Source organism: Palaemon carinicauda, chromosome 21 (genome assembly GCF_036898095.1).
Source record: "Palaemon carinicauda isolate YSFRI2023 chromosome 21, ASM3689809v2, whole genome shotgun sequence".
Classification (NCBI taxonomy): domain Eukaryota; kingdom Metazoa; phylum Arthropoda; class Malacostraca; order Decapoda; family Palaemonidae; genus Palaemon; species Palaemon carinicauda.
This window is the reverse complement of record NC_090745.1, coordinates 71,757,986-71,775,106: the sequence shown is the minus strand read 5'-3', so window position 1 is coordinate 71,775,106 and position 17,121 is coordinate 71,757,986. Positions and strand designations below refer to the sequence as shown.

At 47.4% G+C, this 17,121-nt stretch overlaps 1 protein-coding gene across 2 annotated transcripts in view; it reads left to right on the top strand.

The window, feature by feature from the left end:
* Window positions 1-279: 279 nt before the first annotated feature.
* Window positions 280-17,121, top strand: part of LOC137615290 (zinc finger protein OZF-like) — an 86,394-nt gene continuing 69,552 nt past the window's right edge. Inside the window, exon 1 of one of the 2 annotated variants that reach the window (XM_068345028.1) lies at window positions 280-368. The gene's annotated coding sequence lies outside the window, so the exon portion shown is untranslated. Of the gene's footprint in view, window positions 431-17,121 lie in introns of both variants that reach the window. The other variant, XM_068345027.1, reaches the window with a different exon arrangement.

Genomic DNA, 17,121 nt, shown 5'->3' with positions numbered 1-17,121 from the left:
CCCGGTTACAGCGAAAAAGAAAATAAATTTACGTAGCAAATGTATAAGTGATTCTATTTACAGACAGTACGACTGCATTACATTTGCATGTATAAAGAATATAGCTGCTATGCATATTAAACTCATAAAATACGGGAAAGCGATAGGTGAAAATATGGAATGATAGTAAAAAGAGGAAAGGGGTATAATTATCAAGCTTTCATTTAAAAAAAATAGGAAATGAAAAACAAACAGTAAGATAAAATATGAAACCGGGTGAAAGAAGAAATGAAATGATAAAAAAAACATGAGGCTGAAAACTAATTCACGTATGAATCCGGAGAGCCATTGCAAAGGCACTAGCTTTAAGGTACAGCTACGCTGCCAAGGTAGGTTTACTCGAAAGTCAGAAAATATTGCAGAATTCCATTAGCATCATGTGAACTATACGGTAATTGAATTACACACACGAATTTAATTATTTTAAAGGTCATACTAGTTATGAATTATGTTACTTGAAATAAAAATGAAATCTGATTAGCTATCATTAGCTTATGTTTTGGTCATGTAGACAGAATATCCAAACTATGCTGTATGGTATATCGTATCAAAAATTTATTCTATGTAATTTCTATCTTATTTGTTTTAGTATGCAATTTATTTTGGTTAGTTTTAATATTTATTGCATTTTACATTATATATAATCTCATTCAACTCATGATTGCCATTCATAGCCTAAAGCTAAGTTACTTCCCATTAGTTGTGGTCTTTATTAGGCTAGGTTATTCTAGTGTTGTCATTTTACTATGAATACTCTCACTGTTTGTTTTAACCATGCAAAAAATATAGTTTTCATGTGGTTTGAATGATTTTGATATCTATTTGTAATGGAAATTGATAGGTTTTGTAATAGTGGGATATTTTATCAAAGTCCAAAACCTAATCACAACTTGTAATGGTAGTGGTACATGTATGATACTTTAATTTCCTGCTAAGGTATTATTACAGTTTCATCCATTATGGGAAATCTATTATAATAATATATTTCCCGAGTAAAGCAAGTCTTTTGTAGTATTTCTGTAAAATATTATCTGTCGCAAATGCCTAGTTCTTTATATATCGATAATCAAACTCACGCTACTCATGTCTTCCTCCCAGATTTTTTCTAAGTCTGTTGTTATTGTTGACTGTGTCTTGTATTTGCTTAAATGAGCCCTGTAACCACTATAATCCGCTGACAAACTAGTCCACTATGAAGTCTTACACGTTTGGCCAATCACAACGCCTGTCCACTATGAGGTCATACATGTTTGGCCAATCACAGCGCGACAATACAACTGCGCGACAATACAACTGCGCGACAATACAACTGCGCGACAATACATTATCTTCCCAGGCATTTCATTTCGTTCTTAGACATGGAGACCATAGAAAGCACGTCATCTCATGTTGCACAAGAAGTTGAAATTCCATCTTCTTGTCCTGACTGTTTCCTAACTTACAATGAATTTGTTGAAAAACTAGTGCATTTGTGCCAGAGACACAATTTAATTTTACAAAATAAAAATTGTCCTGCATGCCAAGGAACCTTCCCAACGGCTTCACGTTTTCCTCAAAGCAGCAGCACATCTTTATGAACCAACAGTTTAAGGTAAGCTTCATTAATTTATAGAGTATATTATAATGGTGATAGTATAACGATGTATACAGCAGTACCATCACTTTGGATTTGGTTTGATGGATGTGTTAGGTAGTGGCTGTAAGGGGGGGGTGTCGCAGGGGCTAGGCCTAGGTAGGGGTACAGGGCCCTAGGTTAGGTGGTTGTATTAGGTTCGGTAGTGTCCCGAAAATCACTGTGGCCTTAAGGGGGGTCGCAGGGGGGGCGGAGCACCCCCCGGTAGGCCTAGGTAGGGATACAGGGCCCCTATGCTAGGTTAGGTGGGTTTTCTTAGGTTCAGTAGTCCCCTGAAAATCACTGTGGCCTTAAGGGGGGGTCGCAGGGGGGGGGGGCGAAGCCCCCCCGGTAGGGCGGAGCCCCCCCCCCGGTAGGGCGGAGCCCCCCCCGGTAGGGCTAGATAGGGGTATAGGGCGAGGGGTGGTGGAAGGATAAGTATTCATTTATTGCAAATATCATTTGACGCCCTCCCCCCCACCCAAAACCCCGGTTCCCACCTGGTGTCCCCCATAATTGTTGGGATGAAGTAGGGTCTTTCTGCATTCTGGAACAACTTGTTGTTTTAACTCCAATTACATAGTAAATCTCTAAATCGGATGGTTTGCGGTCAAAATAAACGTTAAATTCGTTGAAACTACACTATTTCTGATGCAACAAATATATTTTTATTCCAGTTTCCCCATAGTGGATGAAACTGTAAATTTACCCCTGCTAATCATAATCATATATTTATTCTTATGCATCAGGGTTTGCATAAACTGTCTTGTTACTTTTCTATTAAATTTTTTGTTCCAACACCTAATAGGCTACAGAGCATTTCACTCTTTACTATGGATATATATTTTTCGATGAAAGCAGAATCTAGCCATAAAGTATAACCACCCGCTGCTAGTTAGGGGGCTCACACACACACTGATGATATGTCATTTTTTATTTTGGCTAGGTAGAGATCAGATGTGCTGGCATGCCTCTCTCTCTCTTTTTAACCTATAATTACAAACTGCTTATTACTTTAAATCGGTAAATTTGTATTGTATTACAGGGTGTGATTTCGAACAGAAAATATATGATTTCCTATAGTAAATAACGTGATTTAACCGAATTTGACCTTCATTTCAACCGGAATCAAACAGATCAACCAATCCGTCTAACTTTTAGTTGACGGATTGGTTAATGTTATTACGGATGAAATGAAGGTGAAAACCGGTTAAATCACGATAATTCCTACAGGAAAACGTATATTCTATGTTAAAATGGTTAAATATTATCACTGTTGACATATATGTTGTGTTAAAATATTTAAATATAAGCACTTGTTCAACGTTGTCACTTCTCTTACGAATGTACTGAGAACGATAACATTAGCAATGTTACCAATGATTCACAGTGCTACCAACGATGACGAATGGTACACAGAGTTACCAACGACTCGATGACATTTCTAGCGGTAGAAATGATAGATATTTACATATGTATTTTAAAAAATTTTTCCATATAACTATTACACAATATATAAAAAGTACAAAAAGGGCACAGAACCTAACTAACCCACCTAACCTGGCCTAGAAGTACCCCGGTCACAAAACACATATAATGACTATTGAGGAATGACTTAATTTTATGAAGAAGGCGACGAAACTTGTGGGTCACGGGAGGGTGAGACTGACGGATTAACTCCTATGACTGGGATGTGGATGGATTGGGGGCATCGGGGTCTTGTGGGTCGAGGGAGTCCATTGTCTGTTGTTGTAAAGGAGGGTAGAGGCGACTGGCAGTAATGAAGAAGTGGTGCAGTAACGTATGTTCTGGATAGTAGTGGGTAAAAAAGTACCTGGAAAAATATTGCTTGAAATATTCAGTCTTCATTCCAGGTCTCTGAACCCACTCCTTCACTTCTCTCCAGAGCCGTTCTATATTTTGTGTATGGATGGTTGGGTCTAGGGGGTCAACGAAATGCTCCGAATGATTAATAGACTTATGTTCGTAACCAATTTCCGAAAGAGAGTTGTATGCAGCCCACTTATCACTGATAATAACACTACCAGGTTTGATATATTTCTGAATGAGGGGAATTAGAGTAGCAGAATCTCGTTTAGTAGAAAGATGGGGAACTAAAGGGATAATGAAAAATTTCTTGGATTCACGTTCAATACCCCCAAAGACCCATATGGCACTTAACGGTCTACCACGGTTGTATTTAGCTTTACAAAAATGAGATTCGTCTATTTCAACTGTTACTCCATCACCACCAATCGCCTCTTGATTATCGAAGAAGTATTCGGTAACCTTGGAACAGAAACTTCTCCAATCGACATTAGTTTTCGAGGATATGTCGATACCATCCATGAGGGTCTCATGGTCCGAATGTTTATGCAAAAAGTGGTTTGCAAATAATATTATCTTCCATGGGGGTAGACGACTTTTCCCCAAAAATGTACCTTTATAGGCAGTAACGGTATAACCACAACGACGTTTCTTCTTAGTTTTACGTATGATGGATTCAGAATTACAATAAAACACGTGAATGTCTTTCCTATAAGATAAAAGAGAACGGCACTTGGGGCACTGTAAACGTTGAGGAATTACGATGTGTGATTTAAGGAAATAATCAACATTGGCTGAAGAACCATAAAAATCACCATGGAATTTAGCCACTGCTTTTAGGTACGGAATACTGCAGCTGTTACAAGTTTCTATAACTTCCTCCATCGAAAAATACGAAAAAATAAACCTCACTTGAAATGACGTACACCTTACTAGGTCAAAGGTTACAACGGAAAAGGGATTGGAGGAAGGGGCATGAACAGACCACTCAAAGAGGTAAAGGAAGGGGGGGGGGTAAGGAAATATCTGTAGACAACCCCCTTGTGTAAACTTTGAATAGGCATCGGTTGGTGATTGGTTAAGGGAAAAACAAAGGAGAGTAGCGGGTAAACATGAATTAACTAAATAGGGAATCTAGTCCAGAGCAAGTATTTATGTGAAACAGAGGAGTGAAAAGGAAATAACAAAAGAAAAGAAATAAAAACAATATAGGAAGATAAAATGGAATGAATGATAAATAATATTGAATGGGAATATAAAATGAGATGATTTTACCGTGAATGAACTGGATAGGGAAACTAGTCCAGAGCAAGTATTTATGTGAAACCGTGGAGAGAAAAGGAAATAACCAAAGAAATAAACTCAATATAAGAAGATAAAATGGAATGTATGATAAATAATATTGAATGGGAATATAAAATGAGATGACAATACAATAATAATACGAGCAATGGGTGGGGGGGGGGAAGCTTCTGCGCAGGGGGAGTGATATTTGCACAGACCGAAAACTGGTATGCACGAACGTACAAACAAATGGGTGCTAATGTTAGCATGGAATGGTAACATTTGATCTACATCAGACGTTGGCAGCACTGGTTACTGTATTTTTTCATGAAATAACCTTTGCAACAGCTCCTCCAAAGTTTATCCAGTTATACTGTTTTGTATTTTCCTCCGGTTATAATACATTCAAGAAGGTAATGTATAGAGAAGAAAAGGCTAGTTTTACGTTTATATATTGTTTCCCCAGTATGTTTTCCCCACCCAAAACCCCGAGTTCTCACTGGGGGTCCCCCATTATCATAGGATATAGATGTACAGTATATATATTTCTGGAACTATTCATTTGCGACGGGAACGAGTGTCATTTTCGAAGAGAGCGTAATTTTTTCTATAAGAAAAAGTAGTTGTTTTCCTAGGTTACATTGCCCTGTAATACACTACAATGAAACCTTTAAATCTTTATTTGTTCCGTAACTGAAATACAAACCTTAGCTATTTACATGGGGTAATTACTTCGGCGTAGCTGAATGACAAGCCATAAAAGTTTTAACAAGGGTTTCCTACCCTGCCGCTAGTTAGTGGGGGGTAGGGAGGGGTAGCTAGCTTACCCCCCCCCCCCTCACACACACTGGTGAAAGGCTCACTTTACTTTTGGCTCGGGTAGAGAACAGACCTGTCTGTGCTCTCCTTCGCTTTGACTGCCATAATTAATCTGTCTTTTTTTGGTTTTTATTTTTCGCAGTGTGACTGAAGTTGGCCTCTGCCGTTATGCGTACTTGCCCTGGACTTCCTGGCCGCCCTTGTGGGACCTTTATGTCGGCGGTCGACACGGATCCCCACACCTTGTGTCCTCACTGTAGGGGCCAACGGTGTGATAGTGGTAACGTATGTATTGAATGTAGGGAGTGGTCTACCTCCCAGTGGGAGAGGTTTGCCCGGCGCCGTAAGAAGAAGGGCAAAAGGGATCTTTCTCCTTCAGAGGCTTCTCTGAAGAGAGAAAATTCCAGGACTTCTTCTTCCGTTGCCCTTTCCTCCTCCGAAGCTCCCCCTCGAGCCGCCTCTTCCGAGAGGCCGGCGAGTGGTAGCGTAGACCGCTGTGCTTTTGACCGATCCCGGGGTGCGGGAGAGGTGGTTGCCTCCCATAGCGAGGCAGCTGCCCCTCCTCCCCTGGAGGAGGGTTTTGTTTCTAACAATGATTTATTGCAGCTTTGGGCTTCCTTGGGGCTTCAGGGTTCGCCCTCCAAGGAAGTCCTCTTTGACATGATCAAACTGGGTGAAGCCGTCAAACAATCGCCAACTACAGCGGAGATAGATCCTCTGTCTGTGATTGACGTTGTTGTGACGGAGACATCCCGTAGGTCTAGCCAAACTCCCGTTGCTGTGGCTGAGGTAGCTGAAGGCTTAGACTCTCCCTCCGAACATCCTTCGAGGGAGGATCTAAGTCCCACGGTCTCTCCTGCCGGCGATTCTCCCCCTCGGGGGAGTTCGCTTACAGAGACTCCTCTTCGGAGGCCCATCGATGGTCAGCTTGATGATCCCACGGCCCCTCGTGGGCGTATAAGGCGGAAGGCTCATCCTCCCCTTCGCCGTAGAGGCCTTCCTTCCCCTTACAAGGGGGTTAAGAGGCGCCTCTTCGGCTCGTCGTCGCCACAATCCTCTGCGGAGGAGACGACTCGCCGTTCTCCTGTCCTGCCAGCTACCAACCTAGACCTCTCCGGGGATCGTTTGCGATCCCCTTCGGAGGATGGTCGTCCTTCGGGACATTGTGACCTGTCGCCCAGACCATCCACTTCTAGAGTTCCTGATGCGCGTGACGCGCCACTTGATACTGCCACTGCGCAGTCTCCGGGCCCTTCGGGGCTGAAGGGTCTTGAGCGTAAAACTGCGCCTCTTGCCCTCAAGCGTCAGACAACGCCTGAGCGCTCGGCTGCTGATGATGCAGCTGTTCCTGAGTTAGCGCCTTGGCGCTCACCCTCCGGTGTTCGCGCCTCCATTCCTGTTACGCGCCAGAGTCTCCCTGCGCGCCCACGCCCTTCGGTGCCCCGGCGCCTTCCAGCAGTTCCTGAGATAGCGCGCCAGCGCTCACCTGCGCATGCGCGCCCAGTTCCTGACACGGCGCTCCAGCGCTCACCTGTGCATACGCACCCACCGGTGCCCCAGAGGCCACCTGCGCCATCGCGCCCACCAGCAGTTCCTGATACGGCACTCCTGCACTCACCTGCGCATACGCGGCCACCTGCGCTCACGCGCCCTCCAGCGCCTCGGCGCCCTCCAGTTCCTGCATCGTCGCGTGCGGTCCAGGAGGTGCCTAAGCTGGCGCACAGGCGCCCACAGGTTCCTACGGACTCGTCGCGCCCGTTTGGGGAGACGCGCGGTTCCAGCTCCAGTGCCCACGCGCTCGCCAACGCGCCCTCGCGCTGCGACATCTCAGCGCGTCGCCCAGGAGGCTCCCAAGTTAGCGCACGGGCGCTCACGGCCGCCTCTGGGCTCTCCCTCCAAACCGCGCGAGCTTGCATCTGATGCAACCGCGCACGACGCTCCAGTAACGCGCCCTGTTCCTGCTACATGCCCCGTTCCTGTATTCAAGGCGACCAAGGTAGCCCTTCAGCAAACACCAGAGCGTCCCATCCAACGGCACGCCCTGCGCGGCCACCGCGACAACGCTCTCCGGTGCGACCGCATCCTGATGCGCGCCATGCACGCCCACGATCGCCGGCGCAACCAACGCGCCCACAAGCGAGTATGCCGACCAGCGCCAACGCGCCATCCAGGTCGCTCGCGACCCTGCTCCAGCGCTGACGCGCCCTCGGCTGGTTTTTCCGGACACGCGCTCAGGCGCCCCCGTTATCTTGCGCCCTTTTGGGCCGCACCAGGTCGCTGCGCGCCCGCGCGTTCGGCCACCTCCTGCTCCGGCCCCTGCTCGCCACACGCCCTCGCCATCGCCTACGCGACCAAGCTCCTGCTCCAGCTGCTGCGCGCTCACGCGCTATCGCCATCGCTCCTGAATCCCCGCCTGCACGCCATCGCGCCCTTGCGCCCGCCCCCGCCCGCGCGGAAGCGCGCGCGCGAGTTTCCAGTATCCCGCCAGCCATTCACGAGCGACCCTGACCAGGGCCCGGCGTACGAGCCCCAGCGCGAGTGCCGCCAGGCGGACTCTTCTTCGTCGCGTTCCCCTCCCCGCAAGCGCAGACCAGCGCGCTCGCCGGAGGGGGGCCGCTTCCCGGACAGGTCTAGGGACTCTTCTCTTTCAGCCCTGCAGGCGAACCCTCGTTTGTCGACTCCTCCTAGTGATCCCTCGATCCCCTTCCCTCCAAAGGGGGTGTCTGACAGCGTGACTGTCAGACAGCAGCCCTGGTTCGGCACCCTAGTCAGAGCCCTTGTGCAGGCTATTAAGCCCGCCCTCTCTGATTCGGGCCACGAACCAGCGGCAGCTTCTTCCCCCCTTAAGAAGAAGAGAGGAGTCTCTCCCGTGGAACCTCCTCCGAGGCCTATTCTGTCTCCGCTCAGATCCTTGCGTAAGGCTCCTTCTCCCCTCAGACTTTCTCGCCCTCCCCCGCGGAGGAGGATTACCCCTCCTCAGGAGAGTCGGATGAGCCGGAACACTCCCCCATCGCACCAATGGGGGAGGCCCCGCCTCTCCCCGAGAGGTCTTCTCGTCCAGAGGTGGAGAAGAGCCTGCCCCCTTCGCTGCTCAAGTCCTGTATCCCGCCCAGGAGGGAGCCTAAGGACTCTAAGACGATTCCCAAATCGTCAGCGAGGATCAGGCAGGAACCGTCTTGAGCCGTCGAGGATGTCCATGTGTCCCCCCAGGAAGAGCCTTTGGGGGACGGGAGACTTTGCTGCCAGTCCTTCGGGAGGAGAGCACCAGGAGTCAGAACACGTGTTCTGGCAAGTCCTGACCCTCATGAGGAACCTTAATGGGATCCCAGACCCTGAGGTCCCACCTCGTGAAGGGAAGGACACGGTCCTGGACCGCGTTTACGGCACCCAGAAACCCTCTAGGGCCAGTGCAGCTTTGCCCTGGTCTCAGGGGATGAAGAGTGCCAGGGACAAGGTCGAGGGCCAGCTCTCTGAGCTTGCCTCCTAAAGCAGATCGAGTGCCGGTAATAAGCTCCTCCCTCCTCCTCGAGTCCACCAGAAGAGGTACTTCGAGATCCTCGAGGAGTCTTGTCTGAGTCTTCCCTTACACCACTCCGTGGAAGAACTCACATGGGGAGTCCCTCTTGAGAGATTCTCCAACCGGCACGTGTCCTTCTTAGCCACTGAGATCCTAAGCCAGGAGAAGGTCACCAAGTGCGCCATGCAGGCGACTTCGTGGCTCGACATCTGGCTGGGGTCTCTGGGCATCCTGGTGCGGTCCGAGGACCTCTCCAAAGAAAGCACCAGGAAAGCGCTGGAAACCTTTCTTCTCTCGGGCACACGGACCGTTGAGTTTCTAGCCCACCAAGTCTTGAGCTTGTGGGCCAATACGATCCTCAAGCGTCGGGACACTGTGGCCGAAAGGTTCCATCATAAGGTACCCAGTGCAGAGGCTAGCAGGCTCAGACACTCTTCCGTGCTCGGTAAGAGCCTGTTTGAGCCTAAGGACGTGGAGCTCACTGGTGAGAGGTAGAGGAAGTCCAACCAGGATTCTCTCATCCACAGGGCCCTGACATCGAGGCCCTACAAACCTCCAGCAGTCCAGCAGCCCCGTCCGGCTAAGGACACAAAGAAGACGACCACAGCGAAGCCCAAGGTTTCTAAGCCCTTTCCTGCCAAGAGCAGAAGGGGCAAGAAGTCCTCCAGGGGAGGCAAAAACTCTAGATGTACCAGCCGAGGCTGGAAGCGCTAGGGTTGGCAATCCCTCTGCATGTCCACCAGTGGGGGGATGCCTACAGAGTTGCGCGACAAGGTGGCAGCAACTCGGGGCGGATGCCTGGACGATCTCCGTGATCTCTCTAGGTTATCGCGTCCTGTTCACAGCCTCTCTACCTCCCCTGACAGCGAATCCAGTGTCGTTGAGCTCTTTTGCCATGAGATTGGCAAAGGGGCAGGCCCTCCGTGCCGAAGTCCAGACCATGTTGGAGTAGGACGCTCTCCAGGAGGTTGTAGATGGGTCCCCAGGCTTCTACAGTCGACTCTTTCTTGTGAGAAAGGCGTCTGGAGGCTGAAGACCAGTCATCGACATCTCGACCCTGAACGAGTTTGTCAAGCAGACTCCGTTCAGCATGGAGACGGCAGACACGGTCAGACTTACAGTGAGACCACTAGACTTCTTGTGCACACTGGACCTGAAGGACGCGTACTTCCAGATCCCAATCCATCCGTCTTCAAGGAAGTACCTGAGATTCTGCCTAGACAACAAGATCTACCAGTTCAAGGTGCTGTGTTTCGGTCTCTCCACAGCTTCTCTGATATTCACCAGAGTATTCACCATCATCTCTTCGTGGGCCCACAGGATCGGCATCCGTCTCATTCGTTATCTGGACGACTGGCTGATCCTAGCGGACTCGGAGGCAACCCTTCTTCGCCACCGAGACAGACTCCTTAAAGTTTGCCAGGATCTTGGGATCGTGGTAAATCTCGAGAAGTCCTCCCTGCAGCCCTCTCAGAAACTGGTATATCTAGGCATGGTCATAGACACCAATCTCCACAAAGCCTTCCCATCAGACGAAAGGATAGCAAGGCTGAGGAAGGTTGCGAGACCTTTCCTCAATCGAGAAGAACTCCCAGCCCAATCGTGGCTTCGTCTCCTCGGCCACCTCTCCTCCCTGACCCGTCTCGTTCCCAACAGTCGCCTCAGAATGAGATCCCTCCAGTGGCGACTCAAGTCTTGGTGGAGTCAAGAACACGACTTCCCGGACACCTTGATCCCGATGGGACCTGTGGAACGGGCGGACCTTAGTTGGTGGGTGGCAGACGAGAATCTACGAAAGGGAGTGGATCTTCTCGTCCCTTCCCTGGATTTGATGTTGTTTTCGGACGCATCAAACAAAGGGTGGGGGCCCACGATCTGAGCCACAGGACCTCAGGCCTGTGGTCAGAATCAGAAAAGTACCTTCAGGTAAACCTGCTAGAAATGAAGGCCGTATTCCTGGCACTTTAGAAGTCCCACCAAGTCCTGGCGGGCCACTCTGTGGTGGTGATGAGCGACAACACCACAGTGGTGGCTTATATCAACAAGCAGGGAGGCACCTTTTCGGAACAGCTATCCCATCTTGCAGTAGAGATCCTGAGATGGTCCGAAGTCCACTCGATTTCACTAGCGGCTCGCTTCATTCCAGGCAAAAGGAATGTGCTCGCCGACAGTCTGAGCAGAGCGACGCTGATAGTGAGTACCGAGTGGTCTTTAGATCCTCAGATAGCCAACAAAGTCCCGACTTTGTGGGGTTCCCCGACGGTTGATCTGTTCACTACGGAGCTGAACACCAAGCTCCCACTGTACTGCTCCCCAGTCCCGGACCCCAAGGCTCTCTGGCAGGATGCCTTCCAACAACGGTGGGACAACGTCGATGTGTACGCCTTTCCCCCGTCCTGTCTGATGAGGAGGGTACTCAACAAGACCAGAACATTGGTCAATCTCTCAATGACCTTGATAGCTCCGCTATGGCATCATGCAGAGTGATTCCTGGACCTTCTGCAACTCCTCACGGAGATTCCGAGGGCGCTCCCTCCACGTCGCGAGCTACTCAAACAACCACACTCCAACATCTACCACAAAGCTGTAGCTTCGCTTCGACTTCACGCCTGGAGACTATCCAGCATCTCCTCACAGAGTGAGGATTTTTGCAACAAGTTGCGAACAGGATGTCTGGCCACCTGCACTAGTCATCCGCAGGAGTCTACCAGGCGAAGTGGCGAGTAGTCTGTGGTTGGTGCCGTGGAAGGGGTATCTCTCCCCTCGATGCCACTTTACCAGCAATAGCGGAGTTCCTCGTTTATCTGCGGGAGGAAATGCGCCTTTCAGTCTCGGCAGTGAAAGGCTATCGCTCAGCCTTAAGTCTTGCCTTCTGGCTCAAAGGAATGGACATTTCCTCCTCGCTGGAACTGTCTCTCCTCATACGGAGTTACGAACTTACCTGCCCTCAGTCGGAAGTGAGACCTCCTCCTTGGAACGTGGTTCGAGTTCTCAGGTCTCTTAAGAGACCTCCCTACGAACCATTACACCAGGCTTCTGATCGCCACCTTGCCTGGAAGACAGTGTTCCTGCTAGCTTTGGCCTCGGCCAAGCGAGTCAGTGAACTTCATGGTCTCTCTTACGACGTCGCCCATTCAAGGGAATGGGGGAAGGTAACGTTCAGCTTCGTCCCTGAGTTTGTTGCCAAGACTCAGAACCCGGGAGTGCCGGACCCAAGGTTCGACTCTTTACAGGTTTCGAGTCTCTGTTCTGTAACAGATGACCCAGACCATCTCCTACTGTGCTCAGTCATGAGTCTGAGGTTGTATCTTAAAAGAACAGCTGCAGTTCGCCTCCAGGTGCGAGCTTTGTTCGTGAGCACCGGGGAGACGAAGAGTAGGGTCACCAGGAATACCATCTCGGCCTGGATTCGCAAGGTAATTCATCTGGCCTTGAATCCTGACCCTCCTCCGTCACGTCGCCCTAGAGCGCATGACGTCAGAGGCGTGGCTACGTCCCTGGCCTTCAAGAAGAACTTTTCAGTGACGCAGGTCCTGCAAGCTGGGGTGTGGAAGCGTCAGACCACATTCACGGCCCACTACCTGCAAGACGTGACACACAGGAGGCTCGATACATTCTCTATCGGCCCTGTGGTGGCTGCACAACAGCTGGTCTAACCTCAGGCTCCTTATTGGACAAGTAGCAGAAGGTTGAGGGCATTGTTACCCGGTTTTAGTCTGTGTGAATGAAAAGATCTGTCTGGCCCTTTTCTTTTCTTCATCCTCTCCTCCCTTGGAGAAAGCACCATCCTGGGTCCTTTGCACAGCTGACCTCGAACCTCTGCAGGTAAGCCATGCTTCCTTGTGTTCCTAGTACAGTATTAAGTTGTACAGTGAACCCTCGTTTATCGCGGTAGATAGGTTCCAGACCCGACCGCGATAGGTGAAAATCCGCGAAGTATTGACATCATATTTACCTATTTATTTAACATGTATATTCAGACTTTTAAAACCTTCCCTTGTACGTAGTACTGTTAACAAACTACCCTTTAATGTACAGAACACTTAATGCATGTACTACAGTACCCTAAACTAAAACAGGCACAAATATTAAAGGCGATTTTATATCATGCGTTTCCTAAACACGCCAAAAAGCACGATAAAAAATGGCAACCAATGTTTTGTTTACGTTTCTTTGATCATAATGAAGAAACAAACGCATTTAGTGTACTGTACACATCTGTGTATAGGTTAGTTTTTGCATCGATTATATTGATTATACAGTACAGTGAACCCTCGTTTATCGCGGTAGATAGGTTCCAGACGCGGCCGCGATAGGTGAAATTCCGCGAAGTAGTGACATCATATTTACCTATTTATTTAACATGTATATTCGGACTTTTAAAACCTTCCCTTGTACGTAGTACTGTTAACAAACCACCCTTTAATGTACAGAACACTTAATGCATGTACTACAGCACCCTAAACTAAAACAGGCACAAATATTAAAGGCGATTTTATATCATGCGTTTCTTAAACACCTAAAAAGCACGATAAAAAATGGCAACCAATGTTTTGTTTACGTTCATCTCTGATCATAATGAAGAAACAAACTCATTTAGTGTACACATATATGTATAGGTTAGTTTTTGCATCGATTATATTGATTATACAGTATGTTGATTTTTTTATTACCAATGTTTTAGTTTACGTATTTTTCTTAGGACTTCTAAATGAAATGTTTTTCTTTATGACGCCGCCTGAAACGACGGCGTCATAAAGTACTGTACGCTCAGTAAAAAACCACGCTCAGAACAAACAAGGCATTTAACGCGCATGATGATAGTGATAAATAATGATACAGTACAGTATTTACAGTAAAAGCATTTACAAAATATGTTACCTTACAAATATAATTTACCGTATCTATATAAAATCATACAGTACTGTACAGTACATATTGTACGTAGCAAAGCAGGAAAACAATTTACGAGAGAGAGAGAGAGAGAGAGAGAGAGAGAGAGAGAGAGAGAGAGAGATTGTTTTACGTACGTACAGTAAATGTAAATTTTAAACATAAAAAATCAATTTACGAGAGAGAGAGAGAGAGAGAGAGAGAGAGAGAGAGAGAGAGAGAGAGAGAGAGAGAGAGAGAGAGAGAGAGAGAGAGAGAGAGAGATTGTTTTACGTACGTAAATATAAATTTTAAACAAAAAAAAATATGATAGGTTACAACATGTAGACTTTTAGAACCTTCCCTTTAACTTAATGCATACAGTACGTACAGTACTAAACTATAAAACAGGCACAAATACAGTTTTAGAATGTGAGAATATTAAAGTAAAAAATAAAGATTGTTACTGTACTCACCACGAAAGAAGTTGAAGAAAAACTTGAATGATGAGGGCGATGAATTTGCTGCACAGTAGAAATGATGATGATGAAGCTGATGATGTGTTCTACTGTGCAGCCAGGTAGTATTTTACGTCTCTTCAGACGGAGGTGTCTTTTCCTGGGACACCTCTTAAACTTCTTCAATTTCTTCCGAAGGCGTACTAGCAGGAGGAACTGGCTCTTTTTTGCGAGGCTGGAAGAACATTGTGATCGGAAGTTGTTGCCGCTGCTTCTTTTTTCGATCTAAGAGCATCTTGTAGGGAGTCATTATGTCATCAACCTTGTTGCAGAATTGCATCGACCGAACCATATCCTCGTCCCACTCTTGCAACATTTCTTTCAACTCCTTCGCATGGTTGCAGGCCTTGGCAAGCCGTTCTAATGTTAAGCCCGTTTCTTCGACATTTTCTTGGGTCTCTTCCTGGGTTTCACTCTCTTCTTTGCTTGCCGATTTCGTCAGGTCTTCGAGGTCTGCGTCAGTTAGGGGCTGGGAATGGCAGTCCAACAACTCGTCGACGTCTTCAGTCGTCATGTCGCCAAACCCGTCACCTCCAAGTATGGCAGCCAACTGCACAGATTTGCGTATTGCAGAGTGTTGGATTTCAGCAGGTGTAAATCCCTCGTCGTCGTAAACAATCTGGGGCCACAACTTCTTCCAGCTTGCATTCACAGTTGCAGGTTTCATCTCTTGAAGTGCCTTCTGAATATTCTGCAGGCACGTGGCTATGGTGTACTGCCGCCAGTACGCCTTCAAGTTAAAATCTTCATCCTCATCATCTTGGGCAGCATCCACACACGCAACGAGGTCCGCCAAGGTGTTCTTCGTGTAGAGGGCCTTGAACGCCCTGATAACCCCCTGGTCCATCGGTTGAATTAATGACGTGGTGTTGGGTGGCAGGAACTCAACCTGAATGCCCTCATGCGACAGGTCAGTTGCGTGTCCACCAGCGTTATCCATAAGGAGAAGGATCTTGAATGGCAAGCCCTTCTCCAAGAGATATTTGCTGACTTGCGGGATAAAACACTGATGGAACCAGTTGGAGGTCAGCATCTTCGTAATCCATGCTTTTTGATTATGCATCCAGTACACGGGAAGGAGATTCTTATTTTTATTTTTCAAAGCGCGAGGATTTTTCGACTTATAAATAAGCCCCGGCTTTAGCAAAAATCCAGCAGCATTGCCACACATCACGAGGGTAACGTGATCCTTGAATGCTTTAAAGCCAGAGGCTTTGGCTTCCTCTTTGAACAGGAAAGTTCGCGACGGCATTCTCTTCCAAAACAAGCCGGTCTCATCCATATTAAAGACTTGTTCCGGCTTGTATCCACCTTCGGCGATAATATTCTTGAATGACTGGTTCGCGTAAGTTTCAGCAGCGGCAGTGTCAGCCGAAGGAGCCTCGCCATGCAGGGAAACGCTTTTCAGAGCGAAGCGTTTCTGAAACTTCGCGAACCATCCTTTGCTGGCGGAAAAAACGTTTCTGAGGCTGGAAATCAGTGGATGTCCCTGGTTGAGGATCATCTGCATCATCATCTTCTTCAGCATGGTTGCCGTCGTCGTCTTGAGGTTCCTTTGCAGCAAAATTCTGATACAAGCTCAAAGCCTTTGTTCGGATGGTGTTCGTATCCAAGGCTATGTTCTTCTTCCGGCAGTCGGCAATCCACACAGCTAAAGCACCTTCCATGCGTACGATCGTTTTATTACGCGTTGTAACGACTCGCTTCGCTGATCTGCTAAAGGTGATTGCAGCCGTCTTTCTAATGTTCGCCTCGTCCTTCTTGATATAGCGAACAGTAGATTCGTTGATCCCAAAATGGCGCGCAGCGGACGCGTAACTTCTACCATCTTTTAACATATCGAGAAGCGTAACCTTCTCAGCTATCGTCATCATCCTTCGGTGGCGTTTAGGCTCACTACCAGCCTTAGTAGAAGCAGAACGCTTGGGAGCCATTGTACAGTAGGATTTGACAAAAAGTTCAACTTAAAAAGGTCGCACACAGCACAGATTACTGTAAACTTCACACACTTAAGAACGTCTACTCAGCGATACGCGGGAACAGAGAGTGGACGACTCGGGCCCGCGAGAACCTAGATGCTGGAAGCTGGAGATGATGGCAAAACACCAACCACAGGCTAGATAACAAAACTTGAGTTCTGATTCGTCATCTATCAGCGCTTGAACCAATCACAACCCGTCTTACAGTATATGATGCGTAGGTTACCAACTCATACAAGATACCCCGCGCATACCGTACGTACGTATTAATAATAATAATAATAAATAATGATAATAATACAGTACAGTACTGTAATAATAATAATAATAATGATAATAATAATAACAATCATAATTTTATTAACAACAACAACAATAATAATACTGTAACAATATTTAATAGCTTTACGTATGCTACAGTATTTTATTCTTTTGTAGGATGTGTGTCTCTCTCTCTCTCTCTCTCTCTCTCTCTCTCTCTCTCTCTCTCTCTCTCTCTCTCTCTCTCTCTCTCTCGTACGCTTATTCGAAATGTGATTTTTGCAACAAAGAATATTATTGGATGCAGTACTGTACTACGTACGTATACATACAAAAGATTCATGGAAAAGAAGCACAACCATTACATTTGTAGTACTGTACGTACAGTAGTAG